This window comes from Arachis ipaensis, chromosome B05 (genome assembly GCF_000816755.2).
Source record: "Arachis ipaensis cultivar K30076 chromosome B05, Araip1.1, whole genome shotgun sequence".
In the NCBI taxonomy this organism is placed as follows: domain Eukaryota; kingdom Viridiplantae; phylum Streptophyta; class Magnoliopsida; order Fabales; family Fabaceae; genus Arachis; species Arachis ipaensis.
Window position 1 is genome coordinate 55,890,690 of NC_029789.2, and position 16,524 is coordinate 55,907,213.

Here is a 16,524-nt window from a genome sequence, read left to right on the forward strand (position 1 = left end):
AGGTATATGTGCGTGACTGTATCTCTTGTAAAGCAATCATACTTTGTCTATGAAGATAATGCATTCTTCTAATATGATGAATACGTTTATTCCTAAAACTTTCTCTAACATTTTTTTATTGATTTTATAGTTTTAGTATGTTGTAACAACTTTTTTGTTCTGATTATTTTCTTGTTTATCTTCTTTATTTCTACTTTTAGTTCTAAAGACTCAGTTATTAATCTTCTTATTTTTATTTCTATTGCCATCACTCCTGTTTTCATTTTTCTTCTAACAAGCTTCAAAGAAGTAGGTCTTTTTTGAAACTCTTTCATGTTATAAGAATAGAAATAATAACTAAGAGAATAAAGAGATTATAAGAAAAGAAAGCATAAGATAGTAAGCTTACAGAGATGAACTTGTACTATTATTGCTTGCAAAGTTGATACAAACTTGAAGATGATTACAAATATTTGGAGAATTTTATGAAGTAAGAAGATATAGAAGTAGAGAGAGCTTTTGAGCTTTCAAGTTTTTTATGATTGAGAATGAATGAGGCCTTTGGTATTTATAGACCCCAAATGATTACTATTTGGCTACTATTTGCCGACAGTACTTTTTGCTTTTACTGTTTGCCGACATTTACTATTTTGCCAACATTTACTGCTTGCTTTTTACTGTTTTCCGACATTTATTGTTTGCCTTTTTTTTTCAGAGATCATTTTCTTTATGATTGGGTTTTTACAATGATTTCATATACAGTTTTTACTACATTTCAAATGGGTCTTGAGGCGAGCTGGAATGGACCTCTTCATCTTCTCCAAGAGGTACAGCTTGTATTGCTTGTAGAGAGCTTTGGATATCTTCCTCTGAGGTTGTTGTTGCTAGGGATGCCATAATTTGTCGTTTCTGTGCTAAGAATTGGGTCTCTTTTTTATATGCTATTCACTCATTGGTGGTGCTTGAGGCTGTTATTGCTGGATGCTTTTGTGATGTTGTTAACCATTGATCAATAGCTGCTTTTCTTAGCAAATTTATATCATATTTGTTCCACCACTTTACTTTTATTATTCTTACCAAATATTGTATGCTTGGACATTCTTCATATGCTGCTGAATCATATTCCCAAATTATAATCCAGCTTATTCCCATAGCTGCTATAAATGAAATGGATTTGTACTCTTGTAAGAATGATGATATGCTTTTAAAATATTCATATGCCAGGCTGACTTCTTTTAGGAAGAAGGCTTCTATCGGTCCAAAATTCTGGAACCATGATTGGAACCATTTGAAAAATTGTAATGAGATCTCCTTTCTGAACCAAATGAACCAAGAATGGGGACTTGGTGATAGGAATAAGATATGATTCCATGCTTCTTGGTAATCATAATAGGTATAGCTCTGAGGTTCAAATTTCAAAGAGAAGCTTTTAGACTGATATGGGGGTAATTTCCACTCTTGTAGAGATAATATTTTCATGATTTTTATTTTTGAATAAATGGGCTGTTTGGTGTTGGAATCTCTATAATGTGTCAACTCAATAGATTCGATGTCTACTAATATGAATTCATAGAATTTTTGGTTTTTTGTGGGTTAATAGGAATATAATGGAAAGTATTTGGGAAAATAGTCTTGTATAGGATTTTCCTATCTTTTTTAAACCACTCTTTTTCGATGGTTAATATTTTAATAGGATTGGGTTTTTCATAGTAAGGAAACTATTCTTTCAAAGGTTGGGTGTTATAGAGATCTGATGGTTGCAATAATGTGAATTTATTATTAGTAGTAATTAAAGAGCTCTTAGAAGGTGATGATGATGATGATGATGCTTTCACAACCTGTGACATAGTCATAGGTCTTAATGATAATGGTTTTGCTGGTACCGGAGTAATAGGTAATTTTCTTTCTTTTATTTGGTCAAAAGGTTGACCATAATCTTCACTGGAGGCTGGTTTTTGATCCATTCTTTCCTTGCGAAAATTCTCTAGTAAGAAAGTCAGGGAGTGAATTTTGTTATCCTTTTATATGTTCAATAGTAAAATCAAAACATGATAGAATAGCTTGCCATCTTGTAAATATTTATTTCGAAACTATACTTTTGACATCATTTTCTAAAACACTTGGGGCCACTTTACAATCAGTTCTTATTATAAATGTTTTATTAAATAAATCTTCTTGAAATTTTGAAACACATAATACTATGGTAAGTATTTCTTTTTTTACTATTGGATAATTCTTTTGAGCCTGGTTCCAAATTCCTGAATGATATTTTACTATTTGTTCTTTTGAGCTATTAGGAGGTTTTTGTTTAAGAATTCCTCCATATCCTAATTCTGATGCATCTGTTTCTACAATTAATTTAGCCAATGGATCTAGTATACTTATACAAGGTATTTCCTTTATTGCGTTCTTTATCTTTATTATTATAGAAGTTATTTCTTTTGTCCATGGAGGATTTTTTCTTAATCTCTTATAAAGAGGTTCGCATGTGATCCTTATTCCAGGTAAGAATTCTGCTACATAATTTAAACATCCCAAAAATCTTTTTAGTTATTTTTTGTCAGTTATTTCATTTGGAAATTTATCTGCAAATTCAATGGCTCTTTTGATAGGTACTATAGTTCCTTGATAAATCTCATATCCTAAAAACCTTACTTTAGTTATAAAAATTTTTATTTTCTTTTCTGATAAAACTAATCCTTGCTCTTTTATAATATTCATAAATTTTTCTAGATGATATATATGCTGATTTATTCCTTTTGAGTATACTAATACGTCATCAAGATATACTATAGTAAATTCTATATGCGGGTAAAATATATTATTCATTATTTCTTGAAACTCACTAGGAGCATTTTTCTAATCCTTGGGACATTACATTTTATTCATGATGTCTAAAGGGTACTATAAAAGCTGTTTTATATCTATCTTCCTCTTTTACTGCAATTTGATAATATCCTGATTTCAAATAAACTTTTGAAAAGATATTTGCTTTATTTAATCTTTTAATTAAATCACTTTTATTTGGTAAGGGATACCTAATCCTTTTTAATACTTTGTTAAGAGGTTTATAATTGATAACTAATCTTGGAGCACTTCTTTCTATTTCAGATGCTTTCATCACATAGAAGCCTGTACAGCTCCAGAGTGATTTCGAAAGTCTTATTAGTCCCTTATCCAAATATTCTTGTATTTCTCTTTTACAATATTCTAGATGCTCTTTATTCATATGTATTGGTTTTGTCCTTGTTGGAATATCTTTTTCATTAAACCCATCTTCATATGGTAAAGATATCTCATGTAATTTTCTATGCTAAAAAGCTTTGGGGCTTAGGTTACATAATTCTTTCTTAATTTTTTCTTCAATCGCTTTTATTTTATTTTGTATTTCAAGAGTTTGTAATTGTTCTTCTATTCTTTTGTATATAACTTCTTAATTTAAATAGTTAATTGTCTTGTTTTTCTTTCTATAACATTAATTTGGATTGGTAGGTGTTGTAAGATTTTTTCTTGGTTTAAATAGTTAATTTGTTTTGTTTCTTTTTTCATAATATTAACTTGTGTAGATAAATGTTGTAACATATTGAGTTCATGTTGTTTTGGTTTAGTGAGAAATTCAAAATGAACAAGATGATTTGGAATATGTACATAAGTTATTCCGTCGATATCAACGTTAAAGGGATATAGTAATATAGTAAAAGGATTTCCTAATATGACTTGATGAGATATATTTCTTGCTAAAAAGAATGTAGTCGCAAAACATACTCAATTTTTACAAATTTTTGCTTTAGATAATTTATAGTCTATGGTCATTCTATCATTTTCTGCTTTTAGAACTTTTTCTGTAGTTTTTCATAATATTTTGTAGGTATTAACCCTTCTTGTATACAATTAACATCAGCTCCTGAATCTACCATAGCTATGAGATCAAAATTTTCTTCTCCTACAATTAAGGTTATCGTAGTGAACCACTTTTGGCTTACTAATAAAGTTAGTATATTTATGTAATTTTCTGGACCCATGTTAATATAATTCTCGGGGATTATTATGTTATTAGTCTCTCCTGTTTTACTAACATTATTTTGTAAAGTTTGTTCTTGGATTTTTATTATATTTTCTCCTTCTATTTTTAATAATCTATAGTCCATATTAATATTTTGTTGTTTTAATTTTAAAACTTATCTTTTTAACTTTTTTATTTCCTCTTTAAGAGAATTAAGAGAGACCTCTTCTTGTAGGTTTTTAAACCGATTATAGATTTCTTTTATTTCTATTGGTCTTATTTCCTGCTTATTTTCTTCTTTTTTAACTAGTTCCGCTAATTGATTTATGAATTCCTCTCTTAATGGGGTATCTTCTAACCTGTCAATTATTTTTATTAATGTAGAAGTTTGGTCTCTAGTCAAAATATTTACAATTTTTTCACAATTTCTACAGCTACATAATCCTATTCCTAAACAATTATTCTGCTCATCTTTTTCAATACTTTCTTCTGAGCTTTCTTCTTCTGACATAAGGTCTAATTGTTGTATAAAATAATCTTCAGTTTCAGAAGAGTCATCATCAATTGATTCTTCTTCTGATTCTGAATTGATTAATATAGCTGTCAAAGCATGTTTAATTTCTTTATTTTCTATTTTATTTATTTTATGTTCTGTTGTACATTTATTAGCATAATGTCCTTGTTTCTTACATTTCCAACATGTTACTTGCTTTTCTTATTAGAAGATTTAGGTTTTTAGGGGTTTTATAGAATTTTTTATAATGTTTTTGTTCATAATAAAGAGGTTTATCTATATTATATTTAGGTTTTCTATAGAATTTTTTCTTTTAATTTTATGTTGACCACTAGGTGCCTTTTTCAGAGTTATTCCATATTGATAACAAAATGTTCCAAGTTCTCTTTTTCCCATGATAGTGTCTTGTTTTATCTTTTGTTGTATCTTGGTGTTTGTGCATACTTCTATTCCTATTTGTACTATTATATTATGCAATTGTCCAAAGGTTAATGAGTTATAGGGAATCTGGGTCCCAAACTATGTTTGTAGTTTTTGTAATACTTTTTCAGAGAATAATTTTGGTAAAGCTGCTACGAATCTTTCTTTCCAGAAAAGTGCATGTGCATCATCTCTTATAATAACTTTTGACATAAAGACATTTTTATACCATCTAGACATGATTGGACATCTTAAATTCATTAATTGGGTTCCTATCCTATCTTTAAAAGTACTTGGGTCTCCTACAAAATTTTTAATAATGGTATATATTAATGTGGATATGGCATCGGGTGACTGATCTTCTTGTTTAATGCTGTTAATAATTAATTCTTTTTCTTGGATGCTGAGAAAATTATCCCACCAACCTTTTAATTGTCCTGTAAATCCTTGGGTTAACATAATTGCTGCTTCTTTATCGGAAGCTTTTCTCATCTTATAAGCAGTTGTAGCTATAGTCATATTACACATTTGATCTAAAATGTCTTGTTCACTTAATCCATCTATATTCTATTCTACTAAGTCTAATCCTATGAAACTGTTTTGTACTAATTGTGTTCTTTCTTCTAAACCTACATCTACTGGTGATGGTCTAGAATAATAATTTCTTGTTTTAGGATAATCCCTTCTATGAGATATTTTATTTATTTCTAATTCTTCTTCCTTTTTTAAGGTATTAATCGTCATTTTTTCCAGACTAATACTTCTAAGTTTTTTTTTTAATTCTTCAACTTTTGCTTCTACTTTAGATTTTAAACTAATGTTAACTAAATTTTGTAATTTATATATAGGTTTTTCTATACATTTTTCTACCTTAATTGTTTTTTCCATATTTTCCATTCTTCCTAATTGATTTTTCACTATGTCTAGCATGGTATTAGTAAAGTTTAATTGTTGATGTAATTTCTTAATATCCCTTTTTCTATGTTTTCTTCTGAATTGCTATCTTTATAGGGTGTTGCTTTAACTTCTAAATCTTTTTCAATTGGTATTTTAATAGTTTCTTTAGGAGGATATTCAGATTCTATTATTGATCCTGAACTAGTTTTCCATACAACAATTGATTTTGTTAAAGGACATAATTTCTTATTGTTTTCAGAATAAAAATTAGCATACCAGTCAAAGAAGTATAAATTAATTCTATTTTCTTTCATAAAATCATAAAATAGTTCTCTTAGTCTAATAACTTCATTTTTGAAATAATTAGTAAAATACCAATCCCTTAATGGTTTATTATAATCAACATTAAAATCTTATCTTATCCATTCTTTATCAATCTCAAATGGTTCTTCCTTGATAATTACTGATAATACTTATGATTCCATTGGATCGAATTCCGAAGGTGATTTATATACAGGAGTGGCTATATGAGGCCTTGTATTATTAATTCCTATAATATTATCCACATTTTCTATTGATGAATTATCTATAGAGTTCCTATGACTAATAGTTTTAACACTATCAGGAATTCTTAACGATATTATTAGGACAAATCACCCTAATAAATCAATGGCGTGTAAATCGAAACAGGACAGCTAGATTTATATAAAGTCCTCCATCCTATATAAATCGAATTTGGCTGGTTAGATTTACTTGGAAACATATGAATGTGTAAATCGATATTACCTGTTTCGATTTATGTGTAGGTAAAGCTCACCTAATAAATCTATTTAGGCTAATTCGATTTATATACAAAATGCCTTTGGGAGATTCACATACCATTTCTTGGTTTGGATAATTTTGGTAATATTTATATACATTTGGTTTATTTAAGTATTTTACCCCAAAATATACTAGAAAAATATATAATAAATAAGATAATTAAATTATTATATATGAGAATTTATTTTTATATGATCGTACAAGTTTTATTATTAATTAGAATCATTTTGAAATTCATTCAATAAAGATTAATTTGACCTAGCTCTTGAATTAATTAGGATTGTCAAAATGAGTCAAATTTATCGGACTAGCTCGTTTACTTGACTTAAATAGATGGATATTTAACTTTAAAATCAAACTCGTAAAAATGCAAGTCTAAACAACTTAGCCATAGTTATCAGAACTGGACTGGCCGGCCAGTTCGACCAGAAAACCAGTGAATCAATGTCCTATCTGGTTTGGTTCATTATTAAGACCAGACCTGCAATTGACTTGGTCAAAAGCGGTCAAATAGTTAAAAACCAGATGATTTTGTCACGAACCAGACTCAGTTTAGGCAGTTGATGACCCGCACTTCCTCCTTGACCCGTGTGCTCCACACGTAGACCAGTGGGGTGTGGATCACTGTAGGATCATCTATTTGAATCCCCTTCAAAAGTGGCATCTCTAAGGTTCGATCCTTGAACCTAAGAGTGAGTAAAAGATGGATATTTGACTATAAAATCAAACTCGTAAAAAATGTAAGTCTAAATGACTTTGCCATAGTTATCAGAACCGAATCAGATCGGACCGATTGGTTCAATTGAAAAAATAGTGAATTGATGTCCTATCCGGTTCGGTTCATTATTAAGATCGGACTTACAATTAACTCAATCAATGGTGGTCAAAAGTTGAAATCAGACAGTTTTGTTGCGAACCGGACTCGGTTTAGGCAGTTGACCCGCATTTCCTCCTTGATCGCACACTCCACACATAGATTAGTAGGGTGTGGATCACTGTAAAAGCATCTATTTGAATCCCCTTCAAAAAGTGACTTTTTAAGGTTCAATCCTTGAACCTGAGAGTGAGTAAAAGCCCCCATCTCACCGTGACAAGTGAATCTTCAATAAATGTAATGCTTATAATTTATATATACCATATTATTTTATATGTGCCACTAGTAGATTTTTTTATTATATTTGCTCATTATTTTATGTATTATATAAAAGTATCGGTTATATCATACAACAACAACAACAACAAAGCCTTGTCCCACTAAGTGGGGTCGGCTACATGAATCAAACGACGCCATTGTGCTCTGTCATGTATCATGTCTACAGAGAGACCGTTTACATGTAGATCTCGTTTTACCACCTCATGGATGGTCTTCTTAGGTCTTCCTCTGCCTTTCGTCCTTTGTCCATCTTCCATCTCATCCACCCTCTTGACTGGATGTTCTATCGGTCTTCTTCTCACATGTCCAAACCACCTGAGACGCGATTCAACCATCTTTTCTACAATGGGTGCTACTCCAACTCTCTCCCTTATATCTTCATTCCTTATTTTATCCAATCGCGTATGACCACTCATCCATCTCAACATCTTCATCTCTGCCACACTCAGCTTATGTTTGTGCTCCCCTTTAGCCGTCCAACACTCCGTACCATACAGCATAGCCGGTCTTATAGCGGTGCGATAGAATTTACCTTTAAGTTTTAAAGGCACTTTTTTGTCGCATATAAAACCAGATGCACTCTGCCATTTTGACCAACCTGCTTGGATCCTATGATTTACATCCTATTCAATCTCTCCATTATCCTGTATGATGCACCCAAGATACTTAAAACTTTTAACTTTTTGTAAGATATTTTCTCCAATCTTCACCTCTATATTGGGGTTTTCCCTTCTCAGACTGAACTTACATTCCATATATTCCGTTTTGCTACGGTTTATGCGCAGACCATACACTTCTAGAGCTTCTCTCCATAACTCCAACTTCTTATTTAGGTCTTCCCTTGACTCTCCCATAAGGACGATATCATCGGCAAAAAGCATGCACCATGGCACAGGCTCTTGGATGTGCTCTGTGAGTACTTCCAAAACTAATGTGAAAAGGTATGGATTTAAGGATGATCCCTGGTGTAATCCTATACCAATAGGGAATTCCTCTGTCACACTATCTTGAGTCTTCACACTAGTTGTGGCCCCATCATACATGTCTTTAATTGCCCGAATATATGTGATCCTTACTCTCCTCTTTTCTAAAACCTTCCATAAGACCTCCCTTGGTACCCTATCATACGCTTTTTCTAAATCAATAAACACCATATGTAGATCCATTTTATTACTACGATACCTCTCCATCATCCTTCTTAATAGGTATATCGCTTCAGTGGTAGATCTGCCTGACATAAATCCAAATTGGTTCTCTGTTACTTGTGTCTCTTTTCTCAACCTCTGTTCTATCACCCTTTCCCATAACTTCATAGTATGACTCATAAGCTTAATCCCTCTATAGTTTCGGCAACTTTGTATATCCCCTTTATTCTTGTAGATAGGTACCAAGGTGCTCTTTCTCCACTCATCAGGCATCTTCTTTGACCTTAAAATCTCATTAAAAAGCTTGGTTAACCAGTTGATGCCTTTTTCTCCAAGACCCTTCCAAACCTCAATCGGGATATTATCAGGTCCTATTGCCCTGCCATTTTTTATCTACTTTAGAGCCTCTTTTACCTCGAAGTCTCGAATCCTTCGATAGTAATCAAAGTTTTGGTCTTCTTCCCTTGTGCATAATAGACCAAGGCTCGGAAGAGTCTTCTGTCCCTCATTAAATAACTCGTAGAAGTAGTTCTTCCACCTTTCATTAATCTTCTCCTCTTGAGCCAGCACCTCTCCATCCTTATCCTTTATGTACTTAACCTGATCCAAATCTCTCGTTCTTCTTTCCCGGCTCTTTGCGATTCTATATATACCTTTTTCTCCTTCTTTCCTGCCCAAAGACTGGTAGAGACTCTCATATGCTCTTGTTCTTGCTTCACTTACAGCCACTTTTGTCTCTTTCTTAGCCGCCTTATATTTTTCCAAGTTATCTGCATTGCGACATAAAGACCACTCTTTAAAGCATTCCCTTTTTATCTTTATCTTTTCTTGTATACTCGCATTCCACCACCAGGACTCCTTGTCTCTTGGTCCTATTCCTTTAGATTCACTAAAACTTTCTTTTGCTGTTCTTCTAATAACTTCTGCCATCTCCCTCCACATCTCTTCTGCGCTTCCATTCCCATTCCACTTTACCTCTTCTCCTACCCGTCTTAGGAAGCTTCTTTGTTCCTCACCTTTCATCCGCCACCACCTCGTCCTTGGGTTCTTCGTATGATGTCTTTTCCTCAACTTCTGCTCAACGCAAAAATCCATGACGAGCACCCTATGTTGTGTTGTCAAACTCTCTCCCGGGATAATTTTACAGTTAATGCAAAATTTCTGGTCGACTCTCCTCAACAAGAAGAAGTCGATTTGAGAGCTTGTCATGCCACTCTTATAGGTTATAAGATGTTCGTCTCTCTTTTTAAAACATGTATTTGCGATGAGAAGATCAAAAGTTGAGGAAAAGTCCAAAATAGTTTTACCCTCGGCATTGATCACCCCGAAACCATGGCTTCCGTGAATACTCCCATATTCAGTCACTTCTCTCCCAACATGGCCATTTAAATCTCCTCCTAAGAAAATCTTATCTCCCAAAGGTATGCCTTGAACCAAACTCTCTAGATCCTCCCAAAACCTTATCTTGTGTTGTTCGTCCGAACCCACTTGCGGTGCAGAGGCGCTAATCACATGGAAAGAACCTCCCTCCACCACAAGTTTGACAGAGATGATCCGATCTCCTACCCTCTTGACATCCACTACGTCCTTCTTCCACTGCTTATCCACAATTATTCCAACCCCATTCCTATTCTTCACCTTTCCTGTATACCAAAGTTTGAAACCAGAAGTATCCAACTCTCTAGCCTTTGCACCAACCCATTTCGTTTCTTGTAGGCATATAATGTTAATCTTCCTCCTTGTCATGGTGTCCACCACCTCCATGGACTTTCCTGTTAGAGTGCCTATGTTCCATGTCCCAAATCTCAACCTTCTGTCGCTTTGACCTTTACCTTTTACTTTGTGAACTAGCTTATTTACCCTCGTCTGTTCACGAAAACGTGAGAACCCTTGCTCATTTAACACTACATCCGGACACCGATGCAGCGGCTCTTGCTTTGACACCGCACTCGAGCCATACGGCGTATTGCTTCCGGGCAACGACCTAGCTTTAGCGCAATAATGTCTTTGATTCATGTCATGGGGGTTCGGCTATATTTTTATGTTGGTTGCCGAAGACCTAACACAACCCTCCTTCTTTATCCGGGCTTGGGACCGGCTATGTACCGCAAGTGTAACATAGGCGGAGTTTATCGGTTATATCATAATTTACATATAATTTAATTAAATCAAATTTAAATAATATAAAATGTTATTATCATTTAATTTTTACTTTTAATATTTAAATTTTGATTTTATTATAATTTTATATATTTATTAAATTATTACCGGGTTAAACAGTTCGACCAATAACCTACTAGTTGAACCACACTAACCCAGTGATTCAGTAATTTGATCGGGTTAATTGCTAGTTCGATTATGATAACTATAGTCTTAGCTTGATCAACAAAAAAACAATAACGAATTAAGATTTTTCATGTTTATTAAAAAAAATTTTATCTATCTTATAATTTTTTAATTATTTTTTTAAAAAAATCAAAATGAAAATTTAAAAACAAAAAAAATTAGTAACTCAAAAATAAAACAAGTTATATTAATTTAAAAAACGTATAATTTCAAAATTAAAAACGCACGAATAAGCGCCCTTTCCATTACTTCAAATAAAAATTTCTGTATAAACCATTATTCTGAAAATTGAATCAGACCGGTCGATTCAACCGAAAAACGGTCATCTAGCCATTTTGGTTAAAGCACAAAACCGTTTGGCAAAAACTGGTAAAAAACTGGTTGAACCGGCAGTTAACTGGTGAACCGTTTGAACCGAACGATTTTTTCCCTATTTTTTTATTTTTAAAAAATGAAAATATATATATATATCCCCTCACTCACACATAAGTCCACGGAACCCAGCCCCCTCTCTCTACACACCACGGAACCCTAGCCCCTTTTTCTTTCTTTCTCCCAGCCAACAGCAGCAGGAGGCCAGGAGCCACTGCCCAGTGCCCAACGCCTAGCGCCGTCTTCGCCGACAAACTCGTCTTCTCAGCTAGCGTCCAGCCTCGTCGTCGCCGATCCTCTTCTCCTGGATCTCATCTCCTCGCGTCGCTAGGTCTCATCGCCGAACGGGTGGACGGTGCTGTCACCGTCGGGCGGAACTGACCGTGGTGGCATCAGGAATCATCGCTTGTGGAAGCTCAACCCCGCAGCCCCGTCGCCTGTGGAAGCTTGGCGCCGTCGCAGGATCTTGACATCGTCTCCTCTGTTCCAGTGCGCTCTCTGTGTTCACCGTGCCTCCGTCACCGTCTCCTCATTCTTGTGATTACAGGTTCTAAAATTTCTGATTTCATATTTTAGTTACTTTTGGTGTCTTCGTTACAATGTTCATCACCTTTGTGATGTTATGTTATATCTTATCTTCTGTGATTAGGAATCATTTAGTTTGGTTAATTACTTAATTTTGTTCATGATTTTTGTTAGCTGGATTTTGAATTTTGTTTGCTGTGACTTGGAACCATTTTATTTGCTGTGATATTGAACATTTTCCTCTGTTAGATACTTTGGTAGTTATAATTATGCCAAGCTAGAATGATCAGAGGGAGATAATGATCAACATTCCAATTTGAGGTAAAAGTTTTCCATTTTGTATCTATGTCAAATTTGGTGACCTTGCCCTGGATCTATGAAGCCATTAGTCCTGATTTATTCTTTGTATTGTTCTGTGTTCTTGCTTTGAATGATTATCTCTACTCACTGCTGTTGTACTGTGCTGTGCTGAAAAAAATTAAGACTGAAATTGTCCTCAAAGCCTGAATTTTGATAATCCTTGTTAATCTTTGGAAAAGTTTGATGTTGCTACTGTGTAATTTTTTATTGTGTTTTAATTGTTCATGTTGTGACTCTGCTCTGTTTTATTGTGTTATCCTAGTAAATGTTTGCACGAAAGGTGCAACAAAGAACAGAAAGCTTCACATATTTTTCATTTGCTTGCAGTATAATTTCAAAGATAGCTCTGTGAAATTGGTGTATGTACCCCAGCCACATCCTCAGGCAATTGCTTCTTTGTCTTGGAAAACAATTGTCAAAGTGGCATGTGGGACAAATCACACAGGTGCTTGTTTTTTCCATTCTTGTTCTCAATTATTTAATCTTTTCTTTCATCTACTCATTATTTCTTTTTGAATATTTAGTGGCGGTGGATAAGAATGGCTTTGTCTACTTGTGAGTAATTCTTTACTTACTTAGTTCAGTATCTTAGCTCTGTAAAATAAGTTATAACTTAAGATTATCTATTTGTGCAGCTGGGGATTTGGTGGTTATGGAAGGTTTGTGCATAATTTTCATATTGGTTGTCAATATTCTGTAAAATACAAAGAAATCACAACAATCAGATGATTCAATTCAAATTGGTTTTATTTATTTATTTGGCTGGTTCTGTGAATTCTGCGTGTACTGCAGGTATGCTTGACACAAATTCAATTCCCTTCCTTGTCTTGTATATATATACACTCAAAGATATTTCTAAAGTCTAAACAAATTTATTGCATAAAGAACTTGATCTTTGCATAAAAATACTTGAGATTTCTGTATTTTAGAGTCTAAGTAGTGAGAGCGTGAAAGGAAAGGGGATCTTGACCAGTATGAACGCTTGGATGGGGATAGAAATATAACCAGCAAACTTCTTGCAGTTAAGGTGATTGTCATATTACTAATAGTAAACTATACTTTTTTTTTCATAAATACTATTATCACTTCTCATTAGTAACACTTATCATGTTTCATGGCAATATACTAGGACAGCAGAGAGGGAAGCAAGTTTGATTCTACCAATGTCCATAATGCAGAAGACAATTGATTATCTACTTTTTCTGCTAGATCAGCCCTATGTTGAAAGGTTTCTTAGTGCATATAAATTCTTGTGGAATAGGATGAGAGCAATTAGAATGGACCTGAAAATGCAGCACATTTTCTATCAAGGGGCTATTCTATGCTTGAACAGATGGTACTTTTTTATTTTTAACAAAAGTATAATAAAACCTGATTTTTCTCTTATTGAAGTGGAAATAATATCTATTTTTTTTACAAATTCCTTATATGATATATTGATTAAGACTCAATACAAATATATATTGTGGCTACTTATAGACACAGTAGTTTCATATTTATTTGTTGGTAAAATAATTTTCTAAAGGTTCCGATGCCTTTTATAAAAATTCTGCATATGCTTGGTTATATTTGTAAGAACAATATCTAGTGATGGTTAAAAGTTTAAAACTCATGAGGCTATTGATTTTTGTGGTTTCAGATCCAATTACACATCATTGCAATGCATGAATTATGTGAATACACAAAGGAGAAGGATTTTCTGCGAGCTTTGATGCTCACTTCAATATTGAACATATGAACATAACTTCGGTTGAATTGTTTCAGATGTATGATGATCACGGAAACAAAGGAATACTTGTGCCTACCAAAAAAGAGTTTCGAGGCTATTATGCTCTCCTTAAATTGGATAAGCATCCTGGTTATAAAGTAAGTTATCCTTGTTGTGCTCTTATCTTTAATGTTTCATTGGCAATAGAAAAACCTAAGAAAATAAGTAAGTTATCCTAGGTTGAACCTGTAGAGCTATTCCTTAATCTCGCTAAGATTACTCTAGAGACAAGGCATACTCCAGAAGTTCGATTTGCATGCGATGTAGCAAGGTCTATAATTTCAAATGGAAATTAAATTAGCTACTTTTTTTTTACCCTACTTATCTTGATTATTATTAGGGGTATAGTGATTTCATTTGATTTTGACTTTAGCTTGATTATTGGGTCTTTATTGATTAATCAATCAATTAATTAATTAATTCAAGACAATTAATTTTGTTTTATTCTTGATTTTCTCTGTTCTTGCTATAGTTTGTTGTTCTTTACTGCTATTTATTTGTTGTTCTTGGCTTCTTGCTATTGTTTGTTTGTTTTTGGTTTTCTATTCTTAATTTGTTGTTCTTCGTTGTTGCTAACTTTTTATTTGTTAATTTTGAATTTGTTGTTCTTCACTGTTGGCTACTTTTACTGTTTTTTTTAATTTGTTTGTTTTTTATTTTAATTTATTGTCTTGTTCTTGATTTTAGTTTTTTTATCTTCATTGTTGTTGTGATAGCTACTATTTTTTGCGTTTAATTTATTATTATTATATTTTTTATTTTGATTAACTGATGTGCTATTGTTTACCGATGTTATTTTTCTGTGATATTTTGCAATTTGATCCTAGTATAAATGACAATATTGGTGAAACTGAAGGTGAAATTAAGAGGAGTAGATTCCCAAACTTGACATGGGGGTTGATTAAGAGGAGACACTTGAGTTGGAATGCTCAAGTGCTTAGTTAATTTGGAAGTTGTTGGCTAATTCTGTATTTACTAACGCTAGACCTTCCCAAGGAAGAGGACTAGGATTTGCGAATAAGAGTTAGCTCAATCACTTGACCTTTCTTTATTTAGTAAGGGTTAACTAAGTATAAACAACAACCTCTTTATACTACGCTTGAGAAGATTCCAACAAGGATAGAACTTCCAATTAATCATTCCTCCAGTCAAGACTTTTTTTAGAATATTAATAATCATTCTTAGTTTTTATTGCTTTAATTTACAATTATTTAATTGCTCATTATCTAAACTCAAACTCTCTTAAAAACTCCTGATTAATAAAATAGCACCCTTTCCTGCAACTCGTTGGGAGACGACCTGGGACTCATACTCCCAGTATTTTTATTTCTAAATATTGTGACAACTTTTTTAAATTGACAAGGCGGATCTTAGCTGGTTAAGAACTATATTCACAACGTATTCCCTATATTGATTTATTAATTAGCCGACTTCTACCCTCTCGTTAGCAACATACACTCAGGCAAATGAAACGAATTTACTATAGAAACCAAAAATATGATTTGAAAGAGTAAAGAGAAAATTGCCATCATAACTTTTTAAGAATGTGCAATTTTACATGTATAACTGTATAATATATACTACAAGCAAGAAACAAATAAGCATGGTTCTGAAAATCAAACAGGACTGGCCAATTCAACTGGGTCAACCAGAAATTGGTCTCTTAGCCAATTCGATTGAAACAAAGAAATGTCTAATAAAAAACTGGTGAAAGAACTGGTCGAACAGATAGTTAACCGATAAATTGATTGAACCGATCAATTTTTTATAAAGATTTCTAATTTTTGAATTACTAAAAAAAATAGAAAGCAATAAAACACCCTCCCCCAATTTCTCTCCCACAATTCACAAAAATAAAACAGAACAAAGTAAAATAAAAAAGAAATCCTACCTTGCTAATCCTCACCACTATTGCCGGCGGTGACATCCAGTGGTTGCCATCGTCGCCTCTCGAAGGTTTGCTCGTCCCTCGTCTCCTGGATCCTCTTCTCCTCAACATCGCCAGAAGATCTGCTCAGAGCGGTTGGTGTTGCAGTCTTTGTCAAGCCACTATCTTCGAACCCATCTCTCTGTGTCTGAGCTCACTTCCTTGCCTCCCTATTTTCGTCGGCCATGAATGACTGCTTGATTCTCTTCAAGAGTATCCTCTCTCTTCGGGAATTTTTGACTGGACCCTCGCCATAAAAGCTCTACTCAAGTTCTCGCTGTCGCAAACTGATC

The 16,524-nt window shown here is 33.3% G+C and overlaps 1 pseudogene; it reads right to left on the bottom strand.

Moving 5' to 3' along the window:
• LOC110272023 lies at nucleotides 8,097-10,028 on the bottom strand (annotated as a pseudogene).